Source organism: Neophocaena asiaeorientalis, unplaced genomic scaffold (assembly GCF_003031525.2).
Source record: "Neophocaena asiaeorientalis asiaeorientalis breed wild unplaced genomic scaffold, Neophocaena_asiaeorientalis_V1.1 scaffold90, whole genome shotgun sequence".
Lineage (NCBI taxonomy): Eukaryota > Metazoa > Chordata > Mammalia > Artiodactyla > Phocoenidae > Neophocaena > Neophocaena asiaeorientalis.
Window position 1 is genome coordinate 3441226 of NW_020172445.1, and position 20758 is coordinate 3461983.

At 44.0% G+C, this 20758-nt stretch overlaps 1 protein-coding gene across 1 annotated transcript in view; it reads left to right on the forward strand.

Annotated features, from left to right (window-relative positions):
- Positions 1–20758, forward strand: part of CDH11 (cadherin 11) — a 141212-nt gene that overhangs the window by 48371 nt on the left and 72083 nt on the right. Inside the window, exon 2 of the mRNA XM_024733711.1 lies at positions 9778–9905. The gene's annotated coding sequence lies outside the window, so the exon portion shown is untranslated. The remainder of the gene's footprint in view (positions 1–9777; positions 9906–20758) is intronic.

Sequence of the window (20758 nt, forward strand, 5' to 3'; positions counted from 1 at the left end):
GTATAGAGTCTGTATAACAGAAAAGTGATAAATTTTTGATCATGATGACGCTGACGAATATTTAGTGAACAATTAATTTGCGCCAGAAACAGTAGTATACTTTACATGTATTATCTCATTTGTCCTCACCACCAGGGGCTCTGTGGGGTGTTGTAGCGCCCGTGTTACAGGTAAGGAAACAGTCCTAAGTCATGCAGCCGGTGAGGAGTCAAGCCCCGTATTGGGAACAGGCAGGACTCTGAGTTCACACCCCAGCAGAGGCTGCACTTCCTGCCACCGTCTGTCTAATCCACAGTGTGGCCCCCTGCTCTCTTCCTGCTTGCTGGTGACAGGCCCACTTGGTCTGGCTCCTGGACAGGGTCATCTGGCTTTCTGCAAGGTGACCGGACCATCTTGTCAGGGACCGTGAAACCTGGCTGTGTTTACACGTCTCCCCAAGAGCTAAAGGAAGACTGTGCTTGCCCTTACGATCCCGGGCACATGCAGTGTCCTCTTAAAGATGGCTTCATCATGATACCAGGTTTGCCCCATGGAAACACAAACTCATAATGACTATTAGAGAGGGAAAGATCCCAGAGATCTTCTAGCTTACTCTTTTCCCAACTGTGGTCAGAACTCTGCTGGAAGGAGTTGGACTGCTTTTAGCTGGGGAACTGACTTTTTCAATTACAGAATTTTGTAGACTCAGAATAGGAAAGGACCTTACTGACCATCAAGTTCAGCCCAGTCCCCAGGGTCAAAATTTTGTATAAGTTGCTGGATAAGGAATGTGGTTTAAATATTTTAAGAAATAAGTGATCAACATGTTAATAGTGTGTGTGTGTAACTTACACACTTACAGTGTCACACAGCTACAGATATCAAAGCCAGATATCCAGCCAAGGCTGAATTTTGAAAACCTGTTTCAAAATTCAGCCTGGTTTTCTTGGCTGAAGCCTTAAGACAGAGATTTAATAAGTGGATATTGCAGTGGAGGACCTCACAGAGCCTCTGATTTGAGTACAGATAGGACCATTTGCCTGTCACTTCCACACTAATGATCCAAACCCAGTCTAATAAGATGACCCAACTCACAACTGTGGACAACGCCATTTTTCTCTTCATTTTCTGTTCTTATCATTGAAATTGGTAAAAATGGACTTCACTTGTAATCATTTGAAAAATTTTTTAAAAGATGAAAAGAAAGGGATGATGGTGTGTGTGGGGGGTGGGTGTGGGTGTGTACATCTGCCTGGGAGGAGAGTCCAGGGGGAACAGCCTAGATAAAGCTTCCTACGAGGATATTAGACTCTTGACATTGGCATGTGATTTTTCCCAAGATCTTTAAGAATGTCAAAACTGGTGCACACAAGTAGAGAATACTATTCCACCAATAAAATGCAGCGAACTATAGCTGAAACATCTTAATGGCCCATTTCCCCTGCTGAACCTGAATGCATCCAGTGTACTTAGTGAGGTGTGATAAGGATGCAGAGCGCCTGCTAGACTCGCTTGCTGGCTCGCATCAGCCTCTCTATGGCCAAGTTCATATTTGTTGCTGAAGAAAATTTCAAGTCACCACCTAGTGTGGGCCTTCATTGGCACCTGTACGCAGGTGGGACTTTGGTATTAGGGACTCACATGGGGTCATTTGTTCAGAAGCTATTTGGGAGCATTACTTTGTGCCTCTCTCCACATGATTTACAGTCAGCAAGAAAACATTCATGCTTCTTGCCCTTGTGGAGCTTGTAGACAATTTGAATTTGTACAGCTTGTGTCTTCAGAGTAAGTGTCTAAGAAGACAGAAATAACAAAATGACATTTTCTTCTTCTTAATTTAATTTCACATTGCAAAAGGACAGTCCCACTTAATTTTGAGAAGCCTGTTGCTTTCTGAGTGTAATGGCCTCAGAGAGGACCCTCTCCTATTATATCATAAATCAGTCTCACTGCTATAGCCAGTGCAGCTTACTTTTTTTTACTATGAGAAGATAGTAGGAGGCCGTGACTATTTCTAGCACATAGCAGAAAGTCTGCAGTGTGTGTGTGCTTGTGTGCGTGTGTGTGTGTGTGTGTGTGTGTGTGTGTGTAAATACTTCCCTGACTTTGTGAATATGAAGAGTTGCAAATAAGTGGCTTTCTTGGTTGTATGGAAGTTGCTCAGATTTGATGAAACATTAGAGATACTGTTTCAGGCCTTGGGCCATAGTCAGAGGTCTTTGCTGTTATCATTTCATTTGGGGGTGGTGATTCATCAATGTTTGCTCTCTCTCTCTCTCTCTCTCTTCCTCTCTTCCTCTCTCCCTCTCTCTCTGTCTCTCTCTGGCCTGGTAAAGTGATGCATTCATTGATTTTTTTTTTTTTAAATCATTGGACTATTTCCCTAAATTAGTGCCCTAATTTATGTCTGGAGAAAATAGTTGAGTGTAGCTGTTGGATGAATTGCTATAGGTTCAAACTGCCTGTGTCCTGACTTCGCCGTTTAGTGGCTTTGTGAATGAGGACAACTTGATTCAACATTTCTGTGCCTCAATTTCCTAGTTATGAAATATAATCATAGTACCTGATGTATCAGATTGTTATAGGATTAAATTATATATTATAGGAAAGGACTTAGCCCAGGACCTGGCACATTGCAAACTCTCAGTAAATGTTAGAAATCATCTCACCTGTTTGGATTAAGTTGTGTCTACATGACACGCAGCTCCTGGGGGTGTTGAAGAGCTGAAAGAGTTAGCATCGCATGTACGTGACTATAATCATGCCCTTAAGTCCTCAAAGGTGATTAAATGCTTCACTTGGCATCAGAGGTATTTGGGAAATATCGATCACACTTTTTCAAACTCAGTACATGTACGAACACATGGATTTACTGTCAGTCACTCAGGAAGTACCTATTGGTTACCCAGTCTTGTTAATAGCCGGTTGCTTACAAAATGATAGTCTATTTTACCGATCTTAACTATTTTAAAAAACAAAGTGGACAGCTCCATATTACTTTCATCAAGGCTAAATAATATGGGCCAAGTGAGTATATTATTATAGTCCTTTGAAAAAATTATGAATTTTATCTGTCATTTGACATCAAGTAGATAAAAAGGCAATAGATTTTCAGTGTTTCAGAATTTTAAAACTACAGTTTTATGGTGGTTCTCTGTTTCACCTCTACCATTTCTCTATTTCTCCAATAGGCCAAGCCCTTTAGAGGGTTAGCAGGTTGACCCAGGCCAGACAAAAATGAGTATAAGATGTGATTTCTGTCTTCAGGGAGCTCAAAGCTTCCTTGGATGCAATGTTGGAAGGGGCAGACAGCCATAATAACAAGGAACTCTACCCATGGGAGAAATCAAGACGTAATACGGAGTTCTGACGGAATCCGGAAGCCCTCCGAGTCCAGCACAGGGAGCAGGGTAGAGTCCCACCACAATTATACCAACCGTGAAGGGGAGGGGAATTCAGCTGAGGGAACAGTACGTGCAGGGAGGAGCAGAGGCGCTTAGCCTGCCGGGCTCGCCTGGGCAGGAGGTGAGGCCAGGACAGACGAGCGAGAAATGCGTAAGCTCTGTCGTCCAGTGCGGGCATTTCCTGACCTGGCAGGGAACCATTTAGAGTTTAAATATTCTCGAATTCTTTACGTAAAGATTGCTGCGCTTCTAAGAAGCAGGTGGCTCCTACCCAGAAGGAAGTCTCTGTCTGGTCCTGTGCATTACTGTCAAATGTTGAGCTATTTGTTCATTCACAGCAAGGAGACAAATAAGCTAAATAAACTATGGAAGAGGTAAATACTGTTCCAGAACAGATGTGATTGCGTATGCCCTACCTGCTTTGTTTACTCCAGCAATTCTTTCTGAAAGTTTTCCAAATGACCCAGTAGATATCCCAGAAATTCTCCTGAAGTTGGGTTATATTTATTTTTACTTGCTTGCCACTCCCTCCTTACCCACCTCCCACCAAAAGAATAAATAAATAAAAAGCAAAAGTGCTGCTATTTTAGGGCAAAAATAAAATATACTCTCTTGGAGAAAGGCTTTTTCTTTTCCTTCGATTCTAAGTGTTCCCGGGTTCTATAACAATATAAATAGACTTAAGTGTGTGTGTGATTTTTGTAGTGGATGTGTTTAGCTTTTCCCCCTTTTCTGATGTTGAATTCCTTTATTATTCAGTAGAGAAATCATCATGGCAAAGTAGGAAGGCAGATCTTTGGGAGCATGGGAAATTTAGATTTGCGTTCCCATTCCGCTGCTAATTAGCTTTGTTATCTTGGGCAAGTTATTTAACTTCTCTGAGGTTTAATTCCCTTCTCTTTTAGGAGGTAGGAACGGAATAAAACAAGCCCCGCCCAGTGCTGCTGAGAAGATTAATTAAAAGAAAAATGCACGTACAGGCACCAAGGCTATATATATTGGGGATATGTGGTGGGTGACAAATAAAACTGGAGCTCCCAGCATTGCAATTGTTAAAATGTTAAAGGGGAGAAAGCGAAACTCCATCATTTAGGCGAGAAATAGGGATACACTGTAGAGTAGCAGGAGGTTTGCTCATATGCTAGATGACTGTTTGTTTATTCATCTCCCAAAGATATTACAAAGGCTGTGAATATTTATTTAGTTCTGCTCCCAATAGCCCTTCTAATAGGGAATTATTTGGGTACAACGAAAGACATTTGTAAATGCGGCTGATAAGACTGACACTGGACAAGGAGTGTTTTGTTGGACACAAGAATTCTATTGTCACTGGCTTCAGTTGTCAAGTGCCCGGGGAACCCAGAATTTATGGTGACAGCACAATGGGCCTTTCAGGGCCCAGCAAAAGAACTGTGAGATCCCGCTCCCCGGCTTTTCAGGGCTTCTAATCTTTTTATCGGGCCCGGACAATGCCGGATTCAGCTGCTGCCTGCGCCTCCTGACTGTCCATTGGCCATCAGGTATTGTGCGGTAATTACCATGGTGACAATGGACTCTCTCTACACCAGTCCATCGGTGCTTTGGAAAACGGCAAAGGTTGTCACTTTGTATTAGGTGCCTCTAAAGGCATGGCTTACTTAGAAAAACTACTAAAGAGAAATAAAGATAATCATGCTAAGAGTTTGATTTAAAGGGCCTCTGTGTCAAATCCATTTGTAACCCAGGAACTCTTTATGGATGTTTTCCCGTAATTACAGCCAGACGCTGGGCGTCATCCCTGCACAAGCAGTGAGTAGCCGGCCTTCGAGATTTTGCAGGGAGCCCTGAGCTGTGGGCAGCTGGCAGCCCTTAAAGTCCTATGGGAGCAGAGGTCTAAGCTGAGCCATTGTACTTTGAGGGATCCCTGAACTTCTTTAAAAACTCAGTTTCCTCATCTGAAAAGGAATGGTGTGGAAAAATGCTTATAGATTAATATTAATTATATATCCCGTGAATGTATATTAATATATACAAATGTATGATTATTAATCAATATATGAAAGCTTATCCATCTACCATAGGGCTTTGTGAACAGCAAATATACAATAAAAGGTAAAACTAATGTTTTAATCGTGCAGAATTGAAAAAGCACAATCTATACCTTTTCATAATCACAGCTACTAATCATTGAGTGCCTGCTCTAAGTGAGGTATTGTATCTATTATCACTATTCTTTACAATAATCCTACAAAAGAGCTATTAATATCCCCATTTTATAGTGAAGAAACTGAGGCTCAAAAAGTTCTTGCCAAAGTCAAATTAGCTTGGAAGAGGCAAAGCCTGGATTTTAAGCCCTGTCCCCTCACATTTAATAGCTTCTTCCCTCATTTTTTTTTTAATCATAATCTACAAATTTATCTTACAAAATATGCTTCACCATATGGTTTTGGAACTTGGGCAATTAACAGGAAAGAAAAACACCCAGTGGTGAGTATTTAATTGGGTTTATTCATCCCTTCAACAATGTCAGGAACATGTGACACCCATAAAAGGAAGAAGCCCGCATCTGCAGGGAACCCAGGCTCTACTGCCTGTGCCCCTTCTCCTGTCTGTGGAGCAAGAAAAACACACAGCAATATCAACAAAACAACTTGGTGTTTCTAGACCAACAGAAAAGTATATGGCCTTTGCTTGACTTCTATGCCCAATAAAAGTTTCAAAAACCTGATATTTTATTGTTTAATAGTAATGTATTTAATCATAGTTTGTATTACTCAGCTCCATACCAAAATATCTCAAATTCCCTGTTGTGTTGTTATACCAAAAAGTAGAAATTATGTTATCACATCCTAGAGAAACGGGCATAATTTACCCGGGGAAGTAGGTCTCGTTGTGGGTTCTTAAAGCTGGCAGGAAAGAAGTAGATTTTTTAGTGATTTGGTCTCTGCTGCTTCCTTGCTCTATGAATTTAGATATTTACCACTTAGCCTCAGTTTTTTTCACCTGTAAAATGGAGCTGTCACTCTCTCCTTGGGCTACCTTGCTCCTCTCAATGGCAGTTCTTTCCCTTTTATACCCATCACCCCTGTGTCATACCTATATATACACAGTTAGTGGCCTGAGGATCCTGAAGCATGCGCTGATGGAGTAAGTGGGGTGGGGACTATTTTACTGTAATTCACATATACTTTCAGCCCTTATCCTCCCCCACAGCACTGTATGTTGGTGTTTTTGTTGCTGGAGTGCTGTTGACAATGATCCTGGCACACACCTGCCCGGGCTGAGCCCACATTCCAGAAGAAGACCCACACATGGAGAGCTATAAGCCAGGGTATTTGATTTGGACCAGAAATCCTAAGAGAGGGATGGCAGCATGACTCGTGGGTCAAAGGGAAGGATATGGCTCTGCAAGTACTGAGTCTTCAATACAGTCAGAGCTCAGCAAAAGAAATTTGCCACAATCACATCCCCATCTGTCCCTGAGTTTCCTCCTTGATTTTGATATGCCTGCCAAGTATTTTCTCCATCCCACTTTACACCCTTGGCTTCATGGTGTTCCTCTTCCTGATTTCTCAGTCTCTGAACTAATATATGGCATGGAGTGTCTTCGCCTCTAAGAGGTTCAGTACTATGGGTAGCCGAGCACAGCAATGGAAGGGGCTGGTAGAGAGCAGTGGTTCCCGTACTTGAAGAGGGCCCGTGATGGCATGCAAGCCTTGGGAAATGAAGGGAAGATGCCCTGAGAGTAGGTAGGAGTGCGTGCAGCAGGGCTGCATTGTATTTTTCTGTCTCAAAAGGGACCACATGATTCCAGGCCTCGGGGGAGTCATTAGATGTGGGGAAGGTCTGGGGGGAGAGGGAAAATGAACATTCCAACCAAGAACACCAATGCAGAAAGAGAACATCTGCACTATACCTGCCCAGCCCTCTCAAACCTAATGAACTCTTTTTTCCCATCAATTCTGTTAAAAGCACAAAAACAACTTAGATTTCTTCTGTTCATTTTTTTCTAAGAAAGATGGTATAATTGTATACTACAGACATTGTCCACAGAACCCAGAGCCCCTCTTTCTCAAATGTTTGCAGTGATCAGAATTCATAGACAATTCACCCATTTATTTTTGTTTTCCTTCCAAGGCTCTTAATTGTCAGTGCAAGCTTTTGGTGAAAGGAGTTTTAAAGGAGACATTTTGCAGGGAGGTAAAGAATGCAAGGCCAAGTGGGAGTTCAATTCGTTTTTATAGATTTGAGGAGTAAACTTTTAAAAGCACAATGGCTGTATCATGAACTGATTGGAGACCCGAGGAGAAACACAGGCTATGAAGTCTGCACTGCTGGATTCTGATCCCACCTTGGGTGTTATGGGCTGTACACCTCGGGGAAGAGTTTGACCTTTTTGAGTGGTGGGGTGAGATACCCTGATGAGTTCATGATACCCAGAGTGGATATATGCATTTAAAGAGAATACATTGGTAAGGACTACAACAAATGCCCGTTCCATCCCATCCCTGTTTATGGTCTCCTATTCATCCATTTCTGGGTAACATACCACCCCCAAATTTAGTGTCTCATAGCAACTATTTATCATTACCTCTTACAGTTGAGTTGAGTGAATCATCTGGGCAGTTGTTACTTGGGCTCTCATGCTGTGTAGTCAGATGGCTGGAGTCACATGAAGGTTTGAGTGGGTTGGATGTCCAAGATGGCACCTTGACTTAGCATCTGGCTCTTCAGCTTGGATGCCTGGAACAGCTAGACATGGCTGGGCCTCTCTCTCGCTACCTACGCAGCTTCTCCACATGGCTAGCTGGAGCTTCCTCACAGCATGGAGGTCTAGAGCATTCAAACTTCAGACATGGCAGCTGACTTCTCCCAGAGCAACCTTTCCAAGAACACAAGACAGGTTACCAGGTTTTTATGACTCAGCTTCTGAAATCATATAGTATCACTTCTGCAGTGTTTAATTGGTTACCCAGGGGCAACCCAGAGTCACACGGAAGGGGACCACATAAGGGCATGAATGTCTGGGCGTGTGATTCATTGGGGGAGGGCTGCTGGAAACTGGCTACAATGTGGTTGCAAGCTGGGTCCTTCCTTATCAGTTACGTGCTGAACGAACTGCCCCCTGTGACTCCATGTGCATTCAGTTACGTGCTGAACGAACTGCCCCCTGTGACTCCATGTGCATTCAGTTACGTGCTGAACGAACCGCCCCCTGTGACTCCACGTGCATCTGCTACTCTGTCTTTGACATCCTGGAAATAGCACACATTAGGACAGTTTTCCTGTTCTTGATACAGTCACCGAATCGAGCCATGAGCAGATTTCAGTAGATGTACAGTCCGTCCTCAGCCCTTCACCAGAGGGTTTTTCACATGCTGTTGTTGTCCTTGTTTGTTTTGGAGAAGGCATTGTGTGTGAGGAGCTGTTAGGTGGAACCAAGATGAGGCAAGGAGAAGTGGATTTAGGAAAAATGAAAGATAATAAAGTCAAAGTAAGAAGCTGTTTAAGCCCTTAATGCAGCCCGAGTTGATCCTAGAAGGTAGAAGTTCTGGAGAGGAAGGACATTCAAGAACTCCTTTATGCTGCTGTGTTAGGGACGCTATGCCAGCCGCACCTTCCTTGGTTCAGTGCCTCGGTTTTGGAAGACGACAGCTGTTCAGACACTCCATATTCCTCTCTTCATTCATTCAGCAAATATACATTGAACAGCTGCTCTGGGCTAGGAAACGTGTTAGACACTTCAGGAGACGTGAAGATGAATCAGACCCGAATCCAGGCAGAACACAGCCCCACACAGAAACTCCAGAATGTGGTGCAGAGCAGGAGGGGGGCGGAGAGGAATGTCATCTTGACAAAGAATTGCAGCTCTGTCAGCCCTGTGCTCTGCTTTGCCAGCATGGGGATGACATCTCCTATCACAACTGCCACCACTGTCACTCTCTGCCCTTGAGTCTGCCATTCCATGAGGATTCGACAGCACCAGAACAGTGCTTCTCCCTTTAGGAGGGAAGGAACTTGCTTTGGACGCCAGTAAAATGTGGATTCTATCAGCAACCGGCTCTAAGACTTCCTGTCTCCCCTACAGGTTTGTCGTTAGTGCTAGAGCAGATGCGTGTAAAGTGTGTAGCGTATTATAAGAAGTTGGATGTATGACTGCTTTTTTCTTTGTTATCAAAGTTCCAGATGCACAAATGGTTCATCAAACCATCCTGTGGGTACCTCTAAATCCATGACAAGTTTTTCCCAGTTTGCACACAATTGTGATAATTTGTTTACATCTTTCTACACCTGGACCGTTATTGTCTGAGAAAAGTGTGTCCTATGCAACTGTGTACCCCCAGTGTCTAGTAGTGTATCACTTTATTGATTCATGTCACCTCTAGGTTACTAACAATCCTTTCACTTTTTGCAGAAATCACTGTATATTCGGCTCAGTGGCCTCCTGACGATCATTCCTGTTGCCATTTGTTGAACGACCAATCAGATGGGTGGAGTTTTGCGTTATAGAAATTGGCAGCAAGTATCCAATGGGTGAAGAAGGTAAGATGGGCCAGCGTTACTGAGTGTTTCAAATGTAACTATATTTGTGGAGATGGAAACGATGGCTTCCAGGCCCATCGCATAAACCTGCGGTGGTTTGAACCTTCACAAGTCCAGAGTAGAATTTGACAGGGAAGTAGGCCTGGGCTTTGAGGAATGCGATTATTCACTGTTGTTACTGGGTTATCTCTATGGAGCATCGATTATGTTCCCGTACAAGGATGATGGTAGTTTTTTGTTTTGGGTTTTTTTTTTTTTTTGACTATAGAAGGTTCAGAGGAGAAAGAAGGAACTAAAGGGGGTTATAATTCCTTAGCAAGAGTTCGGCTGGATAGACTGACTAAGGCAACCGACATGTTGTGTTTTTTTTTTGGTTTTTTTTTGTTTTTTTTTTCAGTACGCGGGCCTCTCACTGTTGTGGCCTCTCCCGTTGCGGAGCACAGGCTCCGGACGCGCAGGCTCAGCGGCCATGGCTCACGGGCCCAGCCGCTCCACGGCATGTGGGATCTTCCCAGACCGGGGCACGAACCCGTGTCCCATGCATCGGCAGGCGGACTCTCAACCACTGCGCCACCAGGGAAGCCCTGACATGTTGTTTTTATCCCATTTTCTTCTTTTGAAAAGAATTCTCTAAATATGTACAAGGTGGCTTACATCCCATGAGGAAAAGAGATCGCTAGGAGGCTGAACCTTTTAGATCTCAAAAGACAGAGCACTAGATCATAAGTCAGGAGGATGACTTCAACTCCAAGACCTGGCTCTGCCATTCATTGTCTGTGTGCCCTAGGTTAAGGAGCTCTTCTCTGGGACACAAGGGTAGTTGGATCCAGAGTCTCTAACAGTCCTTAAGTCTTAGGATGCTATGAATGGATTTACCTCCTTTATCTGCTCAGTAGTAACTGGAGCTATATTTTATAGGATGTCCAAATATTCAGATAAAAATTTAAGAATTAATTCTACCAGCATGACTTTCCACACTTTAGTGTCCTAGACCATCCTTCCACGTATCAGTGGCTCATCTCCACGTGTGTGTCCACCAAGTGCCTTAAATGCAGGGGCCAAATACAAGTCATGATTTTCTCCTCTAAAGCTTTACCTTGTCCTGTGTGCCACATTTCAGCCATAGCACCAAAATTCACTCACATCCAAAACATGGGAGGGATCCCATATGCCTCCCAACCCCTACCTCCAATAGCAACTGATTCCTGTTGACTCACTCTCTGGCTATCTCTGAAACATTTTTCTTTTTCTCTATCCCCACTGCCACCATCCAAATGCAAGCCAGATCGCCTTTCTCCAAGATTTTGCCACAGTTGCCACCTAACAGATCTTTTTGCCTCCAGTGTTACTTCTCCCCCTGTCAGCTCCAGCATGATCCATCTTTCCTACATATCCTGAACAGTGTCCCTAAATCCAGAAACTATGTTACTTTGCTACTTAATCGCTTGCGATGTTACAGATCTGAACTCCTTCTCAGGCTTCTAGGACCCTTCGCTGATGGGGCCACTGTTCTGTTGTCCAGAGTCACTCCCAGCTGCTCTCTGCACACCCAGCCCTCACTGTACACGTCCACTCTAGGATCTACTATAAGGCACAACCTTTATTTCCCCAAAGCCCAGTAATCTCCCTGTCTTCACAAGCTAAGTTTTACTCATAAATTATACCTTCACTTGGACCTCACTATCTCTAAGGAGTTCTTTCTGATCCCTGAAGACTGGGCTTTGGGTGTCTCCTAGCCTTTAGTCATCGAGATTACACCATTTACTGTGATTCCCACATTGGGCTGTAATTGTCTGTTTAGTTGTCAGTCTTCCCAGCTAGACCTGAAGGTTCTTGAGGATTGGCCTTATTTTGGAACCACCAGGCTCCCAGTTGCAAGCACTGCATCTGGCGCAAAGTAGGTTCTCAATAAATATTTACTAAATGTATGAATAGAGACTTTAAGTATAGTTTAAATAGAAAATGAAGAAGGGGACCTGATGTTACCACAGAGAGAAAAGTCACAATGTTGACAGCTAACAGGTATTGAGTGCTTACGATATGTCAGGCACATAAGGTTTTTAAAGGTATCACTTCCCTTAATCCTTGCAAAAACCTACTGTGATAGATTCCATTAATATCCAAGATATTACAAATGAGAAAACCGAGTTTTAGAAAAGATAAGTAACTTGCCTATGGCCATATTGCCATACTTTTATCCTTGGACGTTTTTATCCTTGGAGGTCTGACTTTAGCTAGAGCTTTTATCTTTGCTTACTCCTTTCTTTTGTCTTCCCCAGAATTAATCTGATCCATTATAGACAAAAAACATTTCCTCCACGTAAGGCAAAGACTTTTCCTGCAGCCCACACAAGCTATTTTTACTTAGATGGTCAGCCCCTGTGACTGGGGCGTGTAGATCTTTGGTGATTTTCCAGGTGTTTTACACTCATATTTTAATGTGGGTTTGTTCTGGGACAAAATTTCAATTTGGGGAGCCCCCCTACTCTTTCTCCCATGTTCTGGCCAACGTTTGTCATGGGAATAAACCAATGAATGAAAACACTCTTAGTGAAGGCAGAGCCATGCTTTCCTGCAAATGCACCAATATGACTTGGAAATTATGTGGCCGACTCCTCTCATGTTAGCATATTTTGCACTCATTTGCTCTGAAGCCTGGCTCAGCAGAGGGAACGCATCCCTCCTCTGGAAATGCCTGTGAATGACGATCATCTCATTTCTGCCAAGCCAGATGGATCTCTTCATTTCATCCGACCTTTGAATTCTTCAGTAGGACTTGCGGCTGACATTTCCTTTTTTTCTTGGTAATAGGGACAATTAGAATGAGGTATCAATGAAACAGAGTCAGAAGTTAAATAGAAAGTACTTCAATTTAATTTGTCTTCTAGGAAATCGTTTTGGTGTTTTTTTTTCCCACTTAGAAATTAAGAACAGCCTGTTTCGAAGAGTTCTGCATAGCTTTTATTCCAAGGAGAGGAAGGTAAACTATTCTAATGTTTGTAGCACTCTTAAAAAATCACAGGATGGTACAGATGGAACAGTCCTTTGATCTTTCAGGATAATCTTCTTGTTTTAGACATAGGATTTTTTTTTTTTTTTTTTTTTTTTTTCTAGAGGCAGGAAAGGACTTGGATCATACTATAAGGTTTTGGAAGGGCAAAGTGAAACTTACCTACAACTTTGGCTCAAGACTCAGATTCTTGATCCCCAAAGGGTAATTTTTTTGTTTTTCACATAGGATTTTTTTTTTTTTTTTTTTTTTTTGCCTAGAGGCAGGAAAGGACTTGGATCATACTATAAGGTTTTGGAAGGGCAAAGTGAAACTTACCTACAACTTTGGCTCAAGACTCAGATTCTTGATCCCCAATCCACTCAGGATGGCAGTGTTCCTTGAACAAGTGCCTGTGATGTGCCAGGATACAGGCAGGGATGAAAGGCTCTTTCCCTTTCTTCAAGGAGCTTACAGTCAAGGAGCTCTGTATAAAGTACTCAGAATCCTAGTGGGAAGGGAAGAGAGGGGGATGGGAGGTAGAGAGAAAGACTTTTCACAAATGGTTGTGAAGTGGTTTGGACTTAGGGATCAACTCTCTGGCTGACTTCTAGGGAAATCCACTTGAACTTCCATTCCTGGTACATTTTTCTTACTTAGACACCTCCTCAGAGCAGGAGAGGAATGACCTGAGTAGCTACAGGACAGAGCTTCCTGGCCCCGCTACCACACTGAGCTTTTAGTAGGGCATTGGGGCACAGATTCGAACGTCTTAAAGCGAAAAGTATTTGTTGTTATACTCATGAAAAGTATACACACGTTGAGACCCTCCTGACTGATAATCAGCATGGGCTAATCATCACAGGCCACCCAATTATCTTTCATTTGCATAAACATTTGCATAAAAATCAATCCCAAAAAGCCCCCGGGGGGGCGGGGGGCAGCTCACCTGTGCTGGAGCAGCCACCAGGCTCTGCATTGTCCCTGACAGTGTGAAATGTCAGCAGCCTGCCTCCTAACCCCTCTGCCTGCTGGGTCTGTCTGTGAAGGCACATTTCCTATTTTGGGATATAGGCCACTGTGGAGAAAGAGGCCAAGTATCTGTCTGTAGCTGGTGCCCTGAGAATCATAAACAGACACTCAGTTCACTTGCTGACTCCTTTGCAGATCCTCAGTGTGTACAGTGTGACTGTCACTAATGCAATCAACTAAGGGATACAGGAAGCTCTCATGTGCCAGGTAATGTAAATATCCCACCTTTGCCAGAATCAGTACTAAAGGACAAACTTCAAACGAAGCCATGGTTCTGTAATCTTGCTTTATTTAAGGAATGGTGAACAAAGTACACAGACCCTCCTGATCAGGACAGTGAGAGCTGATGTTTAATGCAACGCCCATGTGCAGACACTGTGCTACGTGCTCTGTGTTCATTGTCTTGTTTGACGTCACCAACACTTTGGTATGTGCCGTTGTCCTGATTCTTTTATGATGAGGACACAGAGGTTCAGAGCGGTGAATGAACTTCCTGAGGGCCAAATGATGAGCGACATGTAGAGCTGGGGCCTCCACGCCCCAGTACAGTACCGTAGTGCCTCCAGTGTGTCTCTTCCAATTCTTTGGTGTCTTGCCTTCTGGTCTTAACCAAGTTGGATGGTGGTCATATTACAATTCTTTTGGTGGTCATATCATAAATCTCCATGTGGGTTATAAGGGAGACAGACCTAGGTGCTGCTGGCCAATGTAGCGCTGTGCTGCTGAAGGTAGGCACTGAGTGAGAGGTAACCCATGGGGACAGGAAAATCATCAATCATCTCTTGAGAACCATTCCCACTTTAGGCCTTGGACTAGGTGCCGGTACAGCAATGAACGAGAGGCACATGTATCAACACGACAATTGTACCAAAGTCATATCTTTAAAGAGCACCCCTTCTTGTGGTGGAGCCAGGTCAGCAGAAAATAACCATGGCTTAGAGTTTCTTAGCTCCATGGGTTCGTAGGAGCACAGAGAGACTGACTCTGATAAGAGAAAATCGGGAAAGGCTTCAGTGAGGAGGTGACCTTTGGGTTTAGATGTGACGTATGAGTCAGCATTTACCAGGAGACAATCAGGAAGGATTTTTCAAGCAAAGAGAAAAGTGCAGAGGTTCTTGAGGCAAAATATTCATGACTAGGTGGTTTGTTTGTTTGTTTATATAAGTAGGTAAGACAGTTACAAGGTCTACAGAAAATTAAGTATCCTTCAATCCCTATCTTCTAGTCTCTCAATTTCCTTCCCTGGAGGCAGCTACTATTTTCAGTTTTCTGTGTGACCCTCCAGAGAGTTTCCAGGCAGTTACTACGTTACAACCACACACCCATGTACTCGCTTCTTCCATGTTTGTATACATAGGTGGTATCCAACTGTAAACACTCGTACGTATACTGTTCCACACCTTGATTTTGAAAAGAAAACTTTATTAAGTTTCCCCCCTTGTTTTTGTTGCTTGTTCTCTGATTTTAAGCTTTCTTTAAATTTTAAAACATTTCAAACCTACAGAAAAGCTGCAAAAATAGTAAAATTAATTCTTATAAACCCTTCATCTTGAGTCACTGATTTTTTTAAACCATTTCCCCCATGTTCCATGCAACAGCTGTATGAACGTAATGCCTAATCGAGGTTCAGCTTGGACGTCAGTTACCCAGACACTTAGGTGAGCTTCTTCTCTCTCCCCAGCACTTACTTAGCAAGATAACCAAGATGTACTTGAAACCAAGAATACGTTCCTCTCTTTGTCAGTTTCCCTGAGATGCCAGAAGCAGCAAATGTACCCCCAGGATGGAGATGGCAGGAGGGGCCCCTCTTTGGGCCACTTGCTACACACTTGATGCTCATCTTTGGGAAAGGATCTTCCCCTGTCTCATCAAGTAGGGGAGTCTCAGGCAGGTAGGTGATCATGCTCTCTGCACACTTCCCTTCTGGACCCAGTGGTCCAGGATGGGAACAGACAGTCCCACTGAAATCTACCCACTTCATTTCCGGCAACCAGCCATGTAGATAGTGTGACTTTTCTGTTCTGCTTGTCAGAGTCAACACGGCATCTCAAAGGCTGGTGTAGGGTTCCCTCCTTTTAAAGATCAAAGCACTTGAACACTGCTCGTTTATCTGTGCATTTCCTCCGTGCATTACATGGCAAGGAATAGTTTGTTCTCAACGTGAGAGGGACTTTGAATACGGTGACAGGCAGGAAGTAACCCAAGAAGACAGTGTGATATGGTTTTGCCGTCAAGTGCTCTGGGCCCAGGAGGATTGTTTTCAGGTATTCACTCATTCACTCATCAAATAATTCCTGAAAGACACCGTGACATTCTTTCATGCTTTGTGCCAAGACCTATGCATGCTCTTTGCAGGCTGGGTACTCAGTGTCTGTGGGGTGATAAACATATCTAGGCTGAAGAAAGTAGGTGAACCTGAGAGGGGTCAGGTGGAATCACCAGGGAATGACTTCCTGGCCATTCAGTAATTGATTTATTCATATATCAAACACATTTACTGACTGCTTACACTGTGCTAAATCCACACATTCACCTGTGACTAAGATTACTGCAGTTCCTGTTCTCATGGAACTCATAATGCCAGCGAAGGGGGCTCCCCTGACCCCCTTCTAAGTCTACCTGTTTTCTTCAGTTGGGCCCATCAGGAAGGTTCAGCTGCTCCCAGAATGTTTCAGGAAAAAATCAGGCCATTGCCCAGCAGCCCTCCCAGCCCTCTGGCCCCAAGCCAGAGACTCACCATTTCCTCCAGAGGCTACTAACCCAAATTACCCTGTGCCCTGTGGGGCATGCAGAGCTCAAGGCAGTTTGAGAGAGCAGAGAAGGAAGGGTAACAAGACATTAAAATCAGCCACCAATTAACTGTGTCTGCTGAGACTCTAGAAGACTACAGCCAGACACCTGGGAAATGCCTCCATTTGGAGGCTTTAGAAGAATTGTGGAGGGGCCAGTGAGTTCACCTTTTCAAGAGGCTCTGAATTTTAGAATCTAAGCACCATTTGAAATGATGTTAGGTTTCCATAGCAACAGTTCTTATACTTTTTTTTTTTTTAAAGAAAACATGTTTAAGAGTTTGGCCACATACCTGCAAGAGCTAGAAGGAACGTCTCTAAATGAATATCTAGCAAGTTTCCTTAAGTATCACATTTCTGTCCATAACAGATGCTATTTTGGACCTCTCAACATATCCAATCTCTTTTCAGAATTTCCACTTGAAAAATGGACCCAGGAGCATTGTTACTCAATGCCCCTAAACCATTTGCATCATGCTTTGGGCAAAGAAAAAGCCTTTGTCGCTTGTGTAGTTGCATTCTTGTCCAGGGTTTGTGCTGGACCGCACAGTGGCAGGGAGCAGCCTGTGCTCACATGGGAGGGGCCAGGGTCGCTGGTGACCAGGATCATGGGAGCACATCCGGCTCCCTGATCTCCTCCCGAGTCCTCCTCCACCGAGCTGCAGCAGGATAGATTTTTCTACAGTCTAAATTGTATCAAGTTCCTTCAGTCTAAAACTCCAAGCTTTAGAAGTTTGTGGTCTTTCACAGGACAAATTGCAGGTTCCTCCGCCTGGCTCCTAAGACTGGCATGATCCAGTCCCCAGCCCCTCTCATCTCTTGAAGCCCCTATTCCACCCTCCCAGTTAACTCTCCATCCATACCGTATTGCTGAGGGTACCTGTGCTTCATGATGCTTGACACTCCATCCTCTTGCATCAGTTTTCCTTCTCAGTCTCCATTTGTCTGAAGATGCTGTGAAGGATCCTCTCTTCCAGATGGGGTTCCTGATTCCTGAGTGCCTTGGTACCTTGGGGGTCTTGATATGTCTTCATGGGCCCTGGGCATCTTTGCCTTTATGAGCTCCTTTTTCTATTAAAAGAATTAAATGTTATATTTTATGGCTGCTTTGGTATGAAGATGAATATAATCTTTACCCTCAAAGGTCAATTTTCCTTCTGACCTTAAAAGAAACTGAAACATTCCTGTGAGCCCGTAAAGGTATTGTGGACCCCAGGCACGATACTTCTACCTAACGGAGAAGTCTCAGGGGCTTGGCACTTTCTGTTCCCTCAGTCTGGGTCCCTTCACATGCATGGCTCTCCATTATGTAAGGCCTTTCCTGATGTCACAACCTGTAAAGGCCCACCCACCACTGGGTTATTCAGTATTTCATTATTCTGTCTTATCCTTCACAGGAGTCATCATAATGTGTGAATATCATGTCGACTCCCTTTCATGGTTTCCTTTTTTATTAGTTGTTTCCCCCATGAGAGTCTAAACCCCTCGAGGTTCAGAGACATGGTCTGCCTTGCCCACCCCTATATTTTCAACATCCAGCAATGTGGTCCACACTAGTAGTAGCTCGGTAACTATTTCTTGAATGAATGACTAAACCAACACCTAATTCTTGAATGTTTCTCTTACGCGTCGACAGGAATATGATGGTGGGTTGCCTGTCTTAGAAAATTGTGGGGGGCCGAGGGCTGGAGTGTGAGCTCCTCTGTGCTGCTGGGTTGCTCAGAATCTTCAGACGCCTGTCTCTCTATTCCTCATTTTCTCCCTCCCTCTCTCTCTCTTGCTCTCGCTCTCGCTCCGAGTTCCTCCTGGGCCACCATTCAGATCGGAGTGGCATCGGTCCCCAGAGCACTCCACTCTGGGGATGCCGACAGCTGCATCGTGGCTTTCCCGCGTGTGCATCTGCGTATTACCACAGGCCTTTCGGGCCGGCTCTGGCTTGCCTGACCCCAATCCCACCAGGAAAGAATGTGCATCTGTAATGCTCTGGAAAACTGGGGCTGACATGTAGCTTGGTACCCAAAGTGGTTTCACTCAAGCAAACAGAGAGAATAATAGCCATGCACTTAAATGCTTGAGCAGATATCAATTGGAGGAACGTTCCAATAATCCGTGTTTATAAAGCCCGTGAGTATGAATTTTTGAAATAGCACTTACCCCACTTTATTCTTGCCAAATGATGTTTGTAGCCATTGAGATATTTTATTCCAATTATGTGCCAGTGTTGTGGGGAGAAGGCTTCTGACGATAGCAGGACATAAGCCATTTTTACTGTGCCTCTATCACTATTTCCGTTGCTAAACTCGACTGGACAGTTCATTAAGATGAAAAATTAACAGCACATGCTTTGGGGAGAATAATCATGGAACATGACAGCTTGTGGAGGCACTGGCATTCAGAGAAGCAGACAGATGACGTGCTCGTCTTCGGAAGAAGTGGTGATTGCCCAGTCGGTCAGGAGCCAGGCATTTACTGAGCGCCGACTTGTGTGTTCAGCCCTGAGCTGAGGTGCTGGGGGAAAGAAAATGCAGGCAGTACGGCCTTTGCACTCCAAGAGCATACTATCTATTTGGGAAGGCTGGGGAGATTTCAGCTGTCAATCTGGAAGCCCCAGAGGGGTGTACATGAAATGCCTGACACTTTGGTGCCGACTGTAAGTTCCGGAGTAATTCAGTGTGGACTTTGGAGAAGATTTCTTAGACCTTGAAGAAGAACAGGATGTTGATTAGTAAACTGTACTCTAAATATAGTAGCTGCTAATGGCTATGATTTTGATTTTGGAAATTGGTGAAATGTTCTAGAATTAGATAGCAGTGGATTGATGTACAACTTTGCAGATTTACTGAAAACATGGAATTGTACACTTTAAAAGGGTGGACTTTATGTGAATTATAGCTCAAGAAAGCTGTCATTTTTTTTCAAATGCTAAATTACAGTAAATCTTATTCAGAGTAAATCTTGTTCAGGGGAGTTGAGCTTAGTTCCAATAGAAAAAAGGGATGGGACAGACTTACATTGATAGGAAGGAAGCTCATACCCATTTTACCGATGAGGAAGTGAAGGGTCAGACCAGCTCCTGCTTTGCCCATGAAGCCACAGTGAATAGTGGGGCTGAGACTTCACCTCTAGCCCTCCTTGGCTCCAGCACTTAGATGCTTCCCATACCACGCTCCTGGTGCCCAGAAAAAACAGACCCTGGAATACAGCAATAACACGAATGACAATGATGACAGTGACTTCCCTCTGTAAAGCACCCTCGCCTCTCTTTTCTCTCATCTGTTCTTACGGCACCCCTGTGACGAGTGATCAGTATGAGTGTGCCTGCATCTGTGGAGGTGGGGTGTGTCTTAGGAGAAATGGAGGACCGGGAGAAAGGAGATCACATCTGCTTTGCAGGCTGCATAAAGAACGCTGAATTCTCTTCTTCAGGCATTCAGGGTGTTTCCACCTCCACTTAGGGCTCTGTCTCTCCCTGGACTATTATATGCATCCTATTTCTCCAGGGCAAGTAGAATTTCTAAGTGAAACCATAGAGATGTGGAATCCACGGATATTTAGAAACAAGGCTTGGAATTGGGTGTCCTGTCCGTTAAATATAGAAGTCAATGCTGTCTCTCTTCTCCTCTGTAGAAGGAGCAGGTACACATTTCTGTTGTAAATCACACGTCTAGATTGAAGTCACTTAAATCATTATCTCCCCTGCAGTTCATACGAGAGCTTTTGATGTCATTCTCAGCTTACTAGTGTAAATAATGGGTCAAATTCTCATCCTGTTGGACAGGATGGAAATCTGACTCAGGATTTGTAAATACTGCTGCATTTCATTTATTTTCACGGGGACACTTTCTTCCCCAGCAGACAGTGAAATAACAGCATCCTGGGAAACAGCCTGTGGAGGAATCACGACGCATTAACCTAAGCAGTGAGATCTAAACAGAAGCTCTGTTTGCGATCTCCCGCCAGAGCCCAAATTCCGGCAGTCCCCACTGTTTGGCTGCGTTCAGGAAGCGTAAATAAAATTAGATCTTCGGGGCTTCCCTGGTGGC